Raw genomic sequence first — 16,079 nt, 5'->3', positions numbered from 1 at the left:
AGAGTACTGGAGTGGGGTGCCATTGCCTTCTCTGCAGATTCTACCTAGTAATTGTATATCATTTGCTCTAGTGTCATTTCTTTTCTTTTTTTTTTTTTTGTAACTTTAAACTTTTTATTTTGCATTTGGTATAGCCAATTAACAATGTTGTGGTACTTTCAGGTGAACAGCGAAGAGACTCAGCCATGCATATACATGTATCCATTCTAGTGTCATTTCTAAAATGACTATAATGCTTAATTTACAAGTATATTGAAATATCAACAAAGATAACATGCATAAAGTACCTTAACCTAGTATCTGGTTCATAATAGATGCTCAGTAATTCCTCTTGCCATCTGCCCTTCCTATAGTATTTGAGATAGTTCCATGTAGAACTACCTATTTTTACCACTTATCCTGCTTTCTAGGGTCTCAAACTTGGAGTCATTTCTGACCCACTATGTTGGCCTATGGGCTTCCCCAGTGGCACAGCAGTAAACAATCTGTGTGCGATGCAGGAGATGCAGGAGATGTGGGTTTGATGCCTGGGTTGGGAAGATCCTCTTGAGGGCATGGCAACCCACTCCAGTCTTCTTGCCTAGAGAATCCCATGGACAAAGGAGCCTGGTGGGCTACAGTCCATAGGGTCACAAAGAGTTGGACACAACTGAAGCGAGTGAGTACGCATGCCCATGTTTGCCTACTTGGTAAGAGGAAGCCTGGTCTTATCACATAAGTTGGTTAGTAGAGTTTCAGGAGAACATGATTTAAAGAGAAATAAGCTAATACCTATTTATTGACTAAGACCTTGGTAAGCTGTCTAAAAGTGCGTTAGTACCACTTAATGACTTCCTCTTTCCTCAGTCCATCACAGTCAACAAAATGATGCTATTCAACAGTTTATTTTCTTCTGTTCTTTCTCTTGACCCCCTTTCTTTTTTGTTTGTTTTTTCCATAATACATGAAGATAGAAGTGACTGTTTTAAATTTCTATAAATGTTGGATATTCTGGATATTCTCTTGCCAGTGAAGGAGAAAGACATGCGTGTCATTATTGAACTATTAACAGCCCATCCTTAGGGCTGACTTGGAGACTTGCATAGCAACGCATATCCAGTTAGGGTCAAAAGCAGAGCCCAGATCAATACAAAGCATTAAAGCTATCAGGTCTCCAGATGAAGTATCTGTTTAAGTATGACTCTAACATATAGCTATAAATAAATCAGAACACTTCTTAGACAGCAGTTACAAAATGTTTGTTTATACAGCCACAAGGTGGGAAGTGGAAGGGACTATATCCCAGGATCTTATTTGTATCACTTTATGTATTATTGGAAATAAGCATAGGGAGTATGGTCTGCTGCTAACATCTGGGCCAGTTTTATCTCCAAATGTCTATTTCCTTTAGACGTGGATTCTGTTGATTTCTGCCTGTAGGTCACAGACTTTCCTTTATCATTTACCCATTCATGTATATCTATATGGACACAATATTGATATAGACTGATGAGAAAGATTGGTTCTCATTATCGTTTAGATGTTGGTAAACAGTCCATGGAGTTGCAAAAGAGTCCGACATGACTTAGTGACTAAATAGCAATAAATAATGCTAGGTTGGTGATGACGAAATGCTAAGCAGTAACATCAGGAATGTTTCTTGAAAAAGACATCTGCACTTTTGCTAATTTTGAGAGAGTTTATATTGCAATATATATGTATGTGTATCTCTATGTATGTATTACACATCCTTAATATATACAGGTCTTTCAGGAAATAACTTACAGGCAGAAACTTGTTTCCTGCTAGAGAATAAATTTTGAGAGTAACATGAGCCTTAAAGTTCACATGTAATAAAGAGGGCCAAGCATTTCTAATAAGGACTTCTTCACCTAAAAATTTAAGAAGAGGTGCTCTGTTGTTTTATTTCAAAATAGTATCTATGATTTGGAAGGTAGAGAGAAAAGAATTAGCGTCTTTCAAATTTAAATACTTGTTTGCTATTTTGATAGCTCTGGTTATTATCAGTCATTTTTTTAAAAACAAAGTGAATTAGTGAGTCATTACTGTATGTATACAGTATATTTTTTGCCAAAGTTTATAAAATACATATGTTTTTAATATAAAGACAAAACTTTCAAATGAAAGATTCTAAATTGGCTTAAAATTTCACTGAAGAAGAATGTGCACTTGACAAATTAGAGATACATTTTTCCAAAGAAAATTGCAAGCACAAATATTAGATCCTTCATGTTAAGAGTATAAAACAGCTACAATTTAAGAACGCAAGAAAAATAACTATATGAGGCCCTACTACTCTCTGCTGGTTGTCTCATTTCAGTGACTGTTCCTTCTCAGCCTCTTTTGTGGGCCCCTCTTCCTCTATTTACCTGAAAAGTTGCTATTCCTTCAGGTTCTGTGCTTGGCTCTCTTATTACTGACTGGTTGATTTTAATTTCTGTCATTAGTTACTTTCCATATGCTGATGACTTCCAGATTTGTGTCCTCGCCACATTCTCCCAAGCTCTAGATCCATACATCCAAACATTCATTGGGCTTCTTCCCTGAAGTGTGACGTATGCACTGTAAACTCAGCATTTTCAGAAATTAAAGTCATCAGATTCCATATCTCACCCTACTCCAGCCTTCTCTTTGTATCAAATAGGCCCAAAAGGTCGTTCAGGTTTTTCCAAAAGACATTGCAGAAAAATCTGAATGACCTTTTTGGCCAACCCAATATTTCATATCTCAGCATTAATATGCCACCAATGAAGCTGCCCAGGCGAGACTCTATTTAACTCATAAAATCTCATCTCAAACCAGTTCTATTTCCACTGCCACCAGTTTACTGCAGGTCACTACTGTAGCTACATTTGTTTTGTTGCAGCAGCCTGTTCTCATTTCCCCTCCTCTGTCTTCTTCAATACATTTTCTGCATTTCACACTATGTATAAGGAAACCCCTGGCTTAGATCTTAACTTCTGTGGCTCCCATTGTTTCTAGGATTCAGTCCAGATTCCTCACCATGGTAGCAGGCTCTTCATCACCTCATGAGCTCATCACTGCCTGCTTTTCTAGCCTTGTCTCCCATTCCATGACATGAACAAGCTGAAATTTTTTTACTCTAAACATTTGGACAAGCCCTCATGTTTGCAGTTCTGCCTCTTCCTACCTTAGTACTTTTGCCCAGCCAGTTCCCCGTTCACCTACACATTTTGGTTTGCATAATATTTCCTCCAGAAGCTCTGACATATCCACTTCCTTCCTCCCATTCACCAAATAAACACTTTGTGTTTTTCCTACATACCCTTATAACATATCCTTATCATAGCACTTACTCCAGTGTGTTAGAATTGTTGTTTTACTCTCAACTTTCCCCTCTAGGCTGTAAATTCCTTAAGGTTAAGGATGTTGAAACTTACGATTCTTGGAATATAGTGTGTGCTTGAAAAGTATTTCTTGACTGTGTAAATAAATTACTGTGACTTTTCCTTACTGTTTTCATGGTGGTTTTGCCAGTTTTATCATGTGTCGCATATGCCCTCAGTTTCAGAATCTCTTCTAATTTCAAATGAGAACTTCAAAACATATAGAACAATATATACTGTTAAGTAAAAAAGTAAAATACAGAATAGTATTGTAAATCATTCCTTATGGTAAGAAGGAAGATATATAAGATAATATACATGTCTGTTCATTTGTGTGAAACCAATACAGGAATGATAATGGAAAGAAGTGGGGACCTAGGAACATGATAGCAGAGGTAAGGAGGGAACAATTTTTTTCCAAGATCACCTTTGTATATTGCCTTGACTTTGTATATTGTATATTGCCTTGACTGTTTGGAACCACAGTAATGTTTTCCTCTCTGAAAACAGATAAATGAAACCAGGATGTAGGGGGAAACCAAAACGTAATACAAAATATAGCAGGAGATTCTAACTCTGTAGTGAATAAATAGCATATCCACACTGAAGAGGGTGTTAAAGAAAAGCACTAACCTGGGTAATGCTGGAAAACAGTATTTTGACTGGATGTGGTGAAGCTAATGGCAAATACAGTTATCAAGTTAGTGTTTCTTATACAGATGCGGGTTATCAGTTCTGAAGCTGCTTTGTGTTTAGAATTACAGGAGGGAAACCCTGTAGTATTGACTGAAAGCACAGGTAGTTGTATGAACTCACAGTTTTTACTATATATCTGTCAAGATATATGTACAGAAGCATGGATGCAAAAGTAAAATAGATGCACGTGTGTTGCACTTGGTGAGTATGCCTAGTGTTCCCTTGCTCTGTTTGCTGATAAGGCCTAGAAACAATGACATACTAACAGCAGTAAGCATTCCTAGTGCCCGAGTTTTGGTTGCCATCTGTAATAAAAGGAACAAGGTTAATTATATAGGTAGTGCGTGTGTTTGTGTGCTCAAGCGCCCAGTTGTGTCCAACTCTTTGGGACCCCATGGACTGTAGCCCACCAGGCTCCTCTGTCTGAGGAATTTTCCAGGCAAGATTACTGGAGTGGGTTGCCATTTCCTACTCTAGGGGATCTTCCCAGTGAAGGGATTGAACCTGCATCTCTTGCCTCTCCTGCACTGGCAGGAGAATTCTTTACCATTGCACCACCAAATAAATGGCTACCCACTCTTGCCTGGAGAATCCTATGGACAGAGGAATCTGGTGGGCTGCAGTCCATGGAGTCACAAAGAGTTGGACACGACTGAATGACTAACACTTTTTCTTTTTTTCTCACTTGCTTACTTTATCACAAACATTGCACTCAGTGTGGAAAAGCTTTTCTCAAGATTCAGAGGACATACAAATGCAGGGGAGTTTTATATTAAGAATGAATAGTCATGGCTTTTTCGTCTACTAGACCAAAAAAATTGGAAATGTTAAAACTTGATCAACAACCAAAAAAGGAATCAGTGCTCCTTGGGGAAGTAGTTGATTTCAGACCAGAGGCAAGAAAACACGAGATGAGCCTGAAGCATCTTATTATGCCAGAAAACCCAAAATCAACTTCAAAATGCAGAGAAGCCAGCCTCAAGCAGATCCTAACAGCCAAATATGGAATAATTTTGAGCAACAAAATGATAATTTTGAGCAACAATGATAGTATTGGATTATAACCCACAGAATAAACCAAATGACCATGAACTCATTGGTGTAAATAAATAATTGAATAACTAAGTGGAGAAGGGACAGCTCTTCCTTATAGTAAACTTCCATTAATAAATGTAGGAGGAGTGAAGGAAGAACAAAACGTCATTAGACAAACACCAATATAACAGTTATCTCAGGTGAGATCCGCCAGTGGATGCTAACATCAGAGGAAGAAAGTTTAAGGAGAAACAGGGTACTTACATAGTCTCACACAATGTGTTTATTAAATAGAGAGGGGATAATACTACTTACAGCAGCAAAAGCTGGTAAACACCACCTTAACCAAATGCTCACAGTTCACATCACTTACAGTAAGACCTGTAACGTCATGTACCCCCAATATGAGGCACTGAGAAGGGCACAAGAATTGCTTCTCTGTTATTCTTAACGAAAACACATATTCCCAATATAAGCACAAGAAAGCATCAGACTGGCCCAAACTGAAAACCTTTCCAGAAGATAACTCATCAGTATGTCTTAAAAATGTCAAGGTTGTGAAAGACTGGGGAACTCTCCCAGATTAGAGGAGATTGAGGAGATTTAGTGCAATTTGGAATTCAAGATTGGATTTTGAGACAGAGAAGGGACATTGGTGGAAAAACTGTTGAAATTTGAATAACGTCTGTATGTTAACTAGCTAGTAGTGGTATAACAGTATCAATTTTCTGGTAAGCCTTCCTCAGTGATCAGTGCAAAGAAATAGAGGAAAACAATACAATGGGAAAGACTAGAGATCTCTTCAAGAAAACTAGAGATACCAAGGGAACATTTCATGCAAAGATGGGCTCAGTAAAGGACAGAAATGGTATGACCTAACAGAAGCAGAAGATATTAAGACGAGGTGGCAAGAATACACAGAAGAACTGTACAAAATAGATCTTCATGACCCAGATAATCATGATGGTGTGATCACTAACCTAGAGCCAGACATCCTGGAATGTGAAGTCAAGTGGGCCTTAGAAAGCATCACTACGAACAAAGCTAGTGGAGGTGATGGAATTCCAGTTGAGCTATTTCAAATCCTGAAAGATGATGCTGTGAAAGTGTTGCACTGAATATGCCAGCAAATTTGGAAAACTCAGCAGTGGCCACAGGACTGGAAAAGGTCAGTTTGCATTCCAATCCCAAAGAAAGGCAATGCCAAAGAATGCTCAAACTACCGCACAATTGCACTCATCTCACATGCTAGTAAAGTAACGCTCAAAATTCTCCAAGCCAGGCTTCAGCAATACATGAACTGTGAACTTCCATATGTTCAAGCTGGATTTAGAAAAGGCAGAGAAACCAGAGATCAAATTGCCAACATCTGGTAGATCATAGAAAAAGCAAGAGAGTTCTGGAAAAATATCTATTTCTGCTTTATTGACTATGCCAAAGCCTTTGACTGTGTGGATCACAATCAACTGTGGAAAATTCTGAAAGAGATGGGAATACCAGACCACCTGACCTGCTTCTTGAGAAATCAGTGTGCAGGTGAGGAAGCAACAGTTAGAACTGGACATGGAACAACAGACTGGTTCCACATAGAAAAGGAGTAAGTCAAGGCCATATATTGTAACCCTGCTTATTTAACAAATATGCAGACCGCATCAAGAGAAACACTGGGCTGGATGAAGCACAAGCTGGAATCAAGATTGCTGGGAGAAATACCAGTAACCCCAGATATGCAGATGACACCACTCTTATGGCAGAAAATGAAGAAGAACTAAAGAACCTCTTGATGAAAGTGAAAGAGGAGAGTGAAAAAATTGGCTTAAAGCTCAACATTCAGAAAACTAAGATCATGGCATGTGGTCCTATGAGCTTTAAGCCAACTTTTTCACTCTCCTCTTCCACTTTCATCAAGAGGCTCTTTAGTTCTTGGGGGGCTCCAAAATCACTACAGATGGTGGCTGCAGCCATGAACTTAAAAGATGCCTACTGCTTGGAAGGAAAGTTATGACCAACCTAGACAGCGTATTAAAAAGCAGAGACGTTACTTTGCCAAAAAATGTCCATCTAGTCAAAGCTATGGTTTTTCCAGTAGTCATGTATGGATGTGAGAGTTGGACTATAAAGAAAGCTGAGCACTGAAGAATTGATGCTTTTGAAGTGTGATGTTGGAGAAGACTCTTGAGAATCCCTTGGACTGCAAGGAGATCCAACCAGTCCATCCTAAATGAGATCAGTCCTGGGTGTTCACTGGAAGGACTGATGCTAAAGCTGAAACTCCAATACTTTGGCCACCTGATGCGAAGAAGTGACTCATTGGAAAAGACCCTGATGTGGGGAAAGTTTGAAGGCAGGAGGAGAAGGGGACAACCGAGGATGAGATGGTTGGATGGCATCACTGACTCAATTGAGATGATTTTGAGTAAATTCTGGGAGTTGGTGATGGATAGGGGGCCATGGTCCATGGGGTTGTGAAGAGTTGGACATGACTGAGTGACTGAACTGAACTGAACTCTGATTCTGTAAGATGTTATATAGGTAAAGGGTATATGGGAACTTGTACTATTTTTTCAACCTTTTTTGTAAGTGTAAAATGATTAAAATAGAAAAATTTTAAATAAGGGCTAGCATCTCCACTTATAAACAAATATACTTAATTTTTGACTTTTACAAATTTGACTCTATCACATGAATTTGTGCATACTCTGGGAGTTACTGAAGGACAGGGAAGCCTGGTATGCTGCAGTCCAGGGGTTACAAAGAGTCAGACATAGTGACTGAACAACAACAATAGTATAATTTTTAGCAAAACTAAAAGAATAGGGAAAAATACAGAAAGAGGAAGATAAAATATTCTCATCAGATTAAGGAAAGTTCCTTCTATTTCTCGTTTGCTAAAATTTTTTTTTTAATGCTTATATGTTTTCTTTTTAAAAATCTAACTGAGGGTAACTGATTTTTAAATTTTTATCTGTTTATTAATTTTGACTGTGCTGGGTCTTCACTGCTGCATGGCCTTTTCTCTAGTTGTAGAGAGCAGGGGCTACTCTCTAGTTGTGGTACCTGGGCTTCTCACTGAGGTGGCTTCTCTCGTTGTGGAGCTAGGGAGTGTGGGCTTCAGTACTTGTGGCGTGACGGCTCAGTAGTTGCGGCTCCAGGGCTCCAGAGCACAGGCTTAGAAGCTATGGTGTGTGAGTTTAATTGCTGCATGGCATGTGGGATCTTCCTGTCTCAGGGACTGAACCCATGTCTCCTGCACTGGCAGGCAGATTCTGTACCCCTGAGCCACCAGGGAAGCCCTAAGAGTTTGTTGTTTGTTTTTTTTTTAAATCATGAATAGATGTTTAGTGTTAAATGTACCTTTACGTATCTTTGAAAGGATCGTGTAATTTTTCTTATTTTTTGGAATATTGCTTTTGGAATGTCAGTCATGATTAGGAAAATTTTCTCCGATCCCAGGTTACAGAGGAAGTTATTATATTTTATATTTTCTTCTACAGTTACATAGTTTTATTATTTTAAAACTCAAACAGTAATTATAAGACGCTAAAGAGCTTACTTTGAATCTAACCTTTAAGTTCCAGTTTTTGCTGCAATCTTTGCCTCTTGCTTCTCATCAGCCCTGTGACTGTGGTATGCAGCACATACCTGTGTAGGGCTTACTATGTGCCAGACACTTTTCTAAGCACATTACAAATATTAAAGCATTTATTCCTTTAGTCACCAAACGAATTAGGCACAATTTCAGAGAAGAAAACAAGAACTAGAGAACTGAAAGAACTCATTCAATTTCTCATACGTGTCCAGAGGTCTGCTCTACTAATTGTATGATAAGATCCTGCAGCTGAAGCAGGAAGATATTTGCCTGGTATCTTTTATTCTTTTCCTACCATCTTTCGTGACAGAACCAGGGATCCTCTGGGACCACATGGATAATCCTAGTAATTTCTGGTATAGGAAAAATAAGTATATCTACTGGACTGAGAGTCATATAAAATACGTAGTTTTAGGAGAGGTTATATTTTGGAGGAGGTGGAAAGATGATTAATTTTTGAAACTAATTTTTATAGGAGTATAGTTGCTTTACATTGCTGTGTTAGTTCTGCTGTACATCAAATGAATCAGCGATATGTATACATATGTGGGCCTGCGTGCTAATTCACTTCAGTCATGTCCAACTCTTTGAGATCCTATGGACTGTAGCCCACCAGGCTCCTCTGTCCATGGAATTCTCCAAGCAAGAATACTGGGAGTGGGTTACCATTTCCTTCTCCAGGGTTTCTTCCTGACCCAGGGATTGAACCCGTGTCTTTTTAGTCTCCTGCAATGGCAGGCAGGTTCTTTACAACAGTACCCCCTGGGAAGCCCATGTATACATATACTCTCTTTTTTTTTTGATTTTCTCTTCCATATAGGTCATCACAGAGTTTGAGTCGTGTTCCTTGTGCTACACTGTAGGTTCTCATTAGTTATCTATTTTATTTTATTTTTTTTATTTTTTTTTTTTTTTTTTTTCAATTTTGAGACATTTTTTTTATTTTTGATTTAGCCCTTCTCTTATCTTGGCCAGGGACTCCCTGATTATCCCTGAATGATTTACATAAAAACAACGTTCTTCCCCTAACACAGCACATAGGCCCCCTGAGAGACTTCATACTCAAGATACTTTTTGGGAATTGGGGCGGAGGTCTCTTTTTTCTGTAACTTCTTCCTGCTGTGCATGGGCGTAGGCCTGCCTAGCAGAGCAGAAGTCTCTCTACCTGATCTAAGTTGGGGTTTTTCACACCTGAAACCAGCTTTTACCCTTGTAGTTGCAGCAATTTAGTTGGCCCCTCTCAGAGATGAAATGGACAAGGGCCAAACAAGAGACCTAACAGGATGGTCATCTCTGGTCCCTGGAAACAGAAGGCAACATTTGGGGTGAGGGTAACAGGGTTTGTGACCCCTTTTGATTGGTTGGTGGTGAGGCAACAGAGCAGTGCTCCAAGAATCTTGTGTTTAGTCTGAAGTTACCATCTTCCACCTGGGTGGGGGCTCAAAGACATTGTTATGCTTATTTTTTTGAGTAGGAACCAGGACTCTGTCTGGAGGCTGCACCAACCTTTGATTGTTTCTGTTTTTGTAGACCCTCCCTTCTCTGATTAGCAATTGTTTTAATCCATGCTTTGGAATTTAGGGAAGGCCAAGGAGGCTGAACAAAGTCTATATCTTATAGATAAGAAATGGAGAACACAGAGCAGATCTGTACTCCAGAGCCCCACAGAGTCCTGCTCAGTTTTAATTTTAGGGAACTAGGCAACAATGACTATGATAACTTTCTGTCAAAATGGGGCATAGGACTGCCCCAGCTTGGAGCAATACAAGCTGTAATCTGAAAGTACACCCATAGCATCACCTAGTTATTTTTCAGGATATCTGAACCGGTGCTACTCTATTTTGACTTTTAATTGTAACTTTTTTTAATAGCCAAAGCAGATTTTACCGTTAATGACATCAGTGTTTCTCTAGATATGAGAAGATGCAAGAATTGGGACTCATAAAATCTTTTCCTGAAAAGATCTAACTATCTGATGGCCTGTTCTGCCAGTTTTTCCCAGAGCACAGAGTGTCTCATTCCTGATTTTTACCCTGAACTTTTTTCAGGGGCGTTGAAAGTCAGCAGTTGCAGCGGCCATGGTTTAATCTTTGTAGATGCAGATGGCGAGTGTCAGTCTTCAGTTGGCAGAGCCCCTTTTTGCTCATAAACTTGACCATGATTATGGGTGGGGGGGGAGCACTTCATGACGATTTTATCCCATGGTGCTGAGAATGTCCATTCTCAGGTTTGGCAAAGATTTTGTTGACAGGCCACTCAATGTGCTATTACTGGATTAGGCCATAAAACAGTATCTAAAATTCTCTGGACCACTTGTCTTATTAGCTTTTTGGTCCAGGAAAATATTTCCTCTTGTTGTTTTTTGCCATATCTAGAGTTACACTGTTACCATTATCGATCTTATATGGGACTATATATTATTCTATTAGAGGCCTCATACACACATATGACAGTGTAAGAAACAGCAATTTTGTAAGACAGGGGAAATACAAATAACATAGCCAGCACTATTAGTAAAGTCACAAGTAAGACTTATGTTAAGAACTTCCATTAGATGTAGCCCAGTATATCTTCAGGTCATCTGACTTAGTCTGTCCTGTAGAATCTTTATCTTCCAGGGAAATTATATATTGGCACCATCTATAAGGCACATAGCCCAGTTTTTTAGTGTTACTAGACTGATTATCATTAGTATGATTTATTTATTTATTTATTTATTTTTAACAGAGGAGACTTTACATCTAAATTATTGTAGCCTGGTATTATCTATATAAATCTATCCCATAATTGTGGGAGATTTTTCCCTTCTTTGTGGAAACTTTTCTTGTTCTGATTGAGCTTGGGTAGTAGAAAAAAGCTCAAATTTATAGCCAGAGTCAGAGCAGGCATTATTAATTGGCCCAGTGAGGGGATCTTATCTAGTAATACCATAGTGACCTGAATATGACTATAATTTTTAAGTAAATTTTCTCAGGGCCAACCAGTTAGAGTCTGGTAGTAGAGAAATTTACCAAGGTAACCCAGAACTAGACACAGGTAATTGGCCACAAACCCAACAATTGGATTGATTTTTAAAACTAGTATAGGATCAGGCCTATGATAGAAAAGCATTTGACTTATATGCAAAGGTCTAAGAAGTCAAGAAAACATAAATGATCATATGAATCAGGTCCAGCATCTCGGGGAAGCTGTCTACCTCTGATGTCGTTGTCTTCTTATCCTGGTGTAGTGTAGCTTTTTCTGATAAAAAAGTCTTTCTATCCATGTTGGAGACAGTCTCTTAAATTATGTCTTTTTCTAGTCTTGGTTACAGGTCATGAGGCATCTGATCTTTATCAGTCGGGGCACTCTGGCCAGTTGTCCGCGTCAGGAGGAGACCAGGGACAAAAGGGTCCTGGTTGCGGCCGCTGGGTCTGGTCCATTGGCAGGCAAGCTGGCCCCTGAGTACCCCGAGAGGTCAGGATGTCAGTCTCAGCTTTTTCACCAATAACGATAGATTTTGCACCCAACAAGGCGTCCACAGAGCCAGCCGCCTCCCCAGCATGATGCCAGCCTCGGCCTTATGCTGGTCTTAACCAGAACTAACACCGGTGTTTAGATATCTCTCCTCCTAGTGAGGAAACACCTTCTGCCGGGAGAGTGTTATTCTTCCCAGTTAACGGGATCCCGGACGAGCCCCTAAATGTTATGCCCAGTGTCCGAGTCCCCAAAACTGAGAGAATAAGACATCCACAGCAATGCAAAAGCATAAAGGGGTTTATTGCTAGCTCGACCTAGGGCTCAAGTCTCATCCAGCACAGTGGAGTCTTGACGAGAGCCTAGTTATCTATTTTATACATAGCAGTGTATGTATCGGAGAAGGCGACGGCACCCCACTCCAGTACTCTTGCCTGGAAAATCCCATGGATGGAGGAGCCTGGTGGGCTGCAGTCCATGGGGTCGCACAGAGTCGGACACGACTGAGCAACTTCACTCTCACTTTTCACTTTCATGCACTGGAGAAGGAAATGGCAAACCACTCCGGTGTTCTTGCCTGGAGAATCCCAGGGACGGGGGAGCCTGGTGGGCCTCCGTCTATGGGGTTGCACAGAGTTGGACATGACTGAAGTGTCCAACTTAGCAGCAGCAGCAGTGTATGTATCGGAGAAGGCAATGGCACCCCACTCCAGTACTCTTGCCTGGAAAATCCCATGGACGGAGGAGCCTGGAAAGCTGCGGTCCATGGGGTCGCTAAGAGTCAGGCACGACTGAGTGACTTTTCACTTTCATGCATTGGAGCAGGAACTGGCAACTCACTCCAATGTTCTTGCCTGGAGAATCCCAGGGATGGGGGTGCCTGGTGGGCTGCTGTCTATGGGGTCGCACAGAGTCGGACACGACTGAAGCGACTTAGCAGCAGCAGCAGCAGCAGCAGCTGCAGTGTATGTATGTCAATCCCAATCTCCTTATTCATCCCACTTCTCTTCCCCCTTTGGGTCATATGCTTGTTTTTTATGGGAAAGACAATTTTAAAAAAAAATTTGAAAGGGCATTTTAAAGCCATTGTTTTTCTCTTCATATGGTAAGTTAATTGATATTTTCAAATTTAAAATGTGCAGTCTTTAAACCCCATTTCTTGAAGCTGCAGCTTACATTTGTTTCCTACTCTTCGTTAACAAGAAATGATCTCTGTTCAAAAGCAGGGTGCTTATCTGGCTTCTCCTGTTGTGTAACCTTATCTGACTTGAACAGGGCTGGCGTTAGGATGATTAACCACTCTGCACTCCAGGACTTGAGGCTGGTAAATATTTGTCTTTTTTATAAAAATGAAATGATTAAAAAAATAGATATTCCAACCTCTCCCAAGTAGAGGAGGACAGAGAAGAATTGATGCTACATGCTCTCTGTTGGCTCAGAGTTCCTTTCAACTTTTTAGGAGGAAGGAATCATGCCTGGATTCCATCATCTTACAAGAAACAGTTCCTCAGTATGTTGAAAGCCTTAGAGAAATGTCCCCTTTCTAAGAAGGCTAAAAGCCTGATTCTGACCTATCTTTCCCCTATCACTTTTTAATTGGCATTATTTGCAGTAATTTTGTATTATTATGATGCTTTCACATAAGTTACCATGTTTGATTTTCACATCAACCCTGAAATAAGAAGGGAAGCTATTACCACCATTCCACAGAGAAAACTAAGACTTGGAGATTTCCAGCAGTCTTCCCAAGATTGCAGAGCCAGTGGTGGGGCAGAGTTGGGAGGAGATGAGCACACTGGCCTCCTGGCTTTGGTGCTCGTTCTTCCCTGCCAGGCCCTACCCCTCAAATAGCACAGAAATACTAGGTATAGTCCCATTTATATAAAAATACTTGGTATTGATATATTTTACAAGTATATTTCAAATTAGTGGAAAATTTTGGTGAAATTTAGAGTAAAATTTTTTTTTAAACGTAAGATAGATGGTTGTTGTTCAGATGCCCAGTCGGTGTCCGACTCTTTGCAACCCCATGGACTGCAGCACTCCAGGCTTCCTTGTCCTTCACCATCTCCCAGAGTTTGCTCAAACTCATGTCCATTGAGTCAGTGATGCCATCCAACCATCTCATCCTCTCATCAAGAAATCTTAGAAAGCTTCCAAACAAGATGTCTTCCAGATCCCAGCAATAACAATAGTTGTTCAGTTGTGGCCTGGTGTGGAGCAAGACAATGTCAGGATTGCTTCTTTCTTTCACAAGTAGTCGCTTGTTTGCTTGTGCTGGCCCTTTAAGACCATTTTTTCACTTCTCTGCGTGTTTCTTTATTTGTGTGTGGCAAACTCTGTTAAAAAATTGTAGCCTGGTTTTGGCAAGTACTAGAAGACAAACCAGAAATCACATAGGAAGTAGAGTGTGTTACTACTTACCTTGTACAGTCTCTTGTGCAACAAAATATTACAGGTGTTTCAGGTAGGAATTTCTGTTTTTATGTTGCATTGCCTTTTAGGAAAGACTCATCACAGCCATGTTCTGAGATTCATGAGCTGTTAAAATCTCTTCCATATCAGTATATAAGCTTTCGTATTTCCTACAGCTGGGACAAAGGGAAATGGTATCGTCTACCATCTGGATTCAGAATATACTTAGCAGAGAAAAAGCACATGCAAGGTCTAGTATGAAGCACTGGAGTAAAGCCTGAAGGATGTATGCATTAAAAGTACCAGAACATGAAAATCCTCCGAGCTCCAAGGAGAGAGTTCAGCCTGGCGTTAGGCTGTCGCGTTTTGCAGTCTCTTGCTTTCCCACCAGTCTGCAGGGCTGTTTCTCCATGTTGAGAAGGCTCACGCTCACTCTTTGGCCCTAAGTTCTAACAGCTTGAAAGTCTTATGGTTGGGTATTCGTATTTAAAATCCCTAAAATAAAAGTGGGAAATTTTCGAGGGACCATCCTTTTCAGTATTTAGCTTGGAACTCATCCTGTCCTTCAGGGGCCTCCAAAGGCTAACTACTTCATCCTCTGAAACACTTCATTATGAGCTGAAAAGGAGCCAGGACGAAAGACCCTGTTCTCTCTGAGATGGAACACAGGACAGTGTGTTTGTCTTGCTCCTAACATGGCCAAATCAGCAAGCTATTCACCATCTCAAACTGGTCTTATTTATTTGTGTCATGCAAGAGAAATTTATTTTCTAAATTGTTAAGAGCTTGAATGTATTTATTACACTCTTTGGAAGGTTTGGCCCCAGCCTTGTCCTGAGGCGTTGAGATTTGTTTTCCATCAATTTGAGCCTCAAACATAAAAGAGTTTCAACAGTGGCTGCGATATTACCTGACATTTTAATGATTGAGTGAAGAGAAGTTAAATTACGAGATGACCTGGACAACAAACAGACTTCAGAATCCTTTTTCAATAGAGTGTTAGTGAGCTGCCCAGTACTCTGGATGGTGGTTTAAAAAAATATAATAAAATGTCAGCCAAGCTTTTTTTGAGACAGATTAGAGAATTACCCAATTCCCTCAACCTCTTCACTCTAAGTCTAAAGCAAATGTTTGTTTAAAATTTGAAAACCAAGCAGTTTGTGTTCAACTGGATGAATTTTATTCATTTGGGACAGAACAACAACCAAAAAGGTTAGTCTGTAGTGTTTTGTCTCATAGCTGGTGTATTCTTAATGAAGAACATTCCTTTGTGTGTCAGTGCTCAAAATTGGGACACCAAAAATGCAACAATTAAGTAAAAAGGTCTTATTTAGTTATCATCTGTCTGAAACTAATGATAAATATGAGTCAGTAAAGTTTACTGCCTATAGTTGTATGCCTGGCATATTGTTATGTGGATTGTCTCATTTAATCTTTTCAAAAATCCCAAGGTAGGTACTGTTATTCCCCCACTTTTTAGATGACTAAACAGAGGCTTCCATTGATTAGGTTCCTTGTCTGAGATCATACAACTGTGGAGC

At 39.9% G+C, this 16,079-nt stretch overlaps 1 protein-coding gene across 3 annotated transcripts in view; it reads left to right on the top strand.

Moving 5' to 3' along the window:
- The window catches only part of BBS9 (Bardet-Biedl syndrome 9), a 471,120-nt gene that overhangs the window by 431,676 nt on the left and 23,365 nt on the right, over positions 1–16,079 (top strand). The gene's annotated exons all lie outside the window — the stretch shown is intronic.

This window comes from Ovis canadensis, chromosome 4 (genome assembly GCF_042477335.2).
Source record: "Ovis canadensis isolate MfBH-ARS-UI-01 breed Bighorn chromosome 4, ARS-UI_OviCan_v2, whole genome shotgun sequence".
NCBI classification, from domain to species: Eukaryota; Metazoa; Chordata; class Mammalia; order Artiodactyla; family Bovidae; genus Ovis; species Ovis canadensis.
This window is presented reverse-complemented; position numbering and strand designations above follow the sequence as displayed.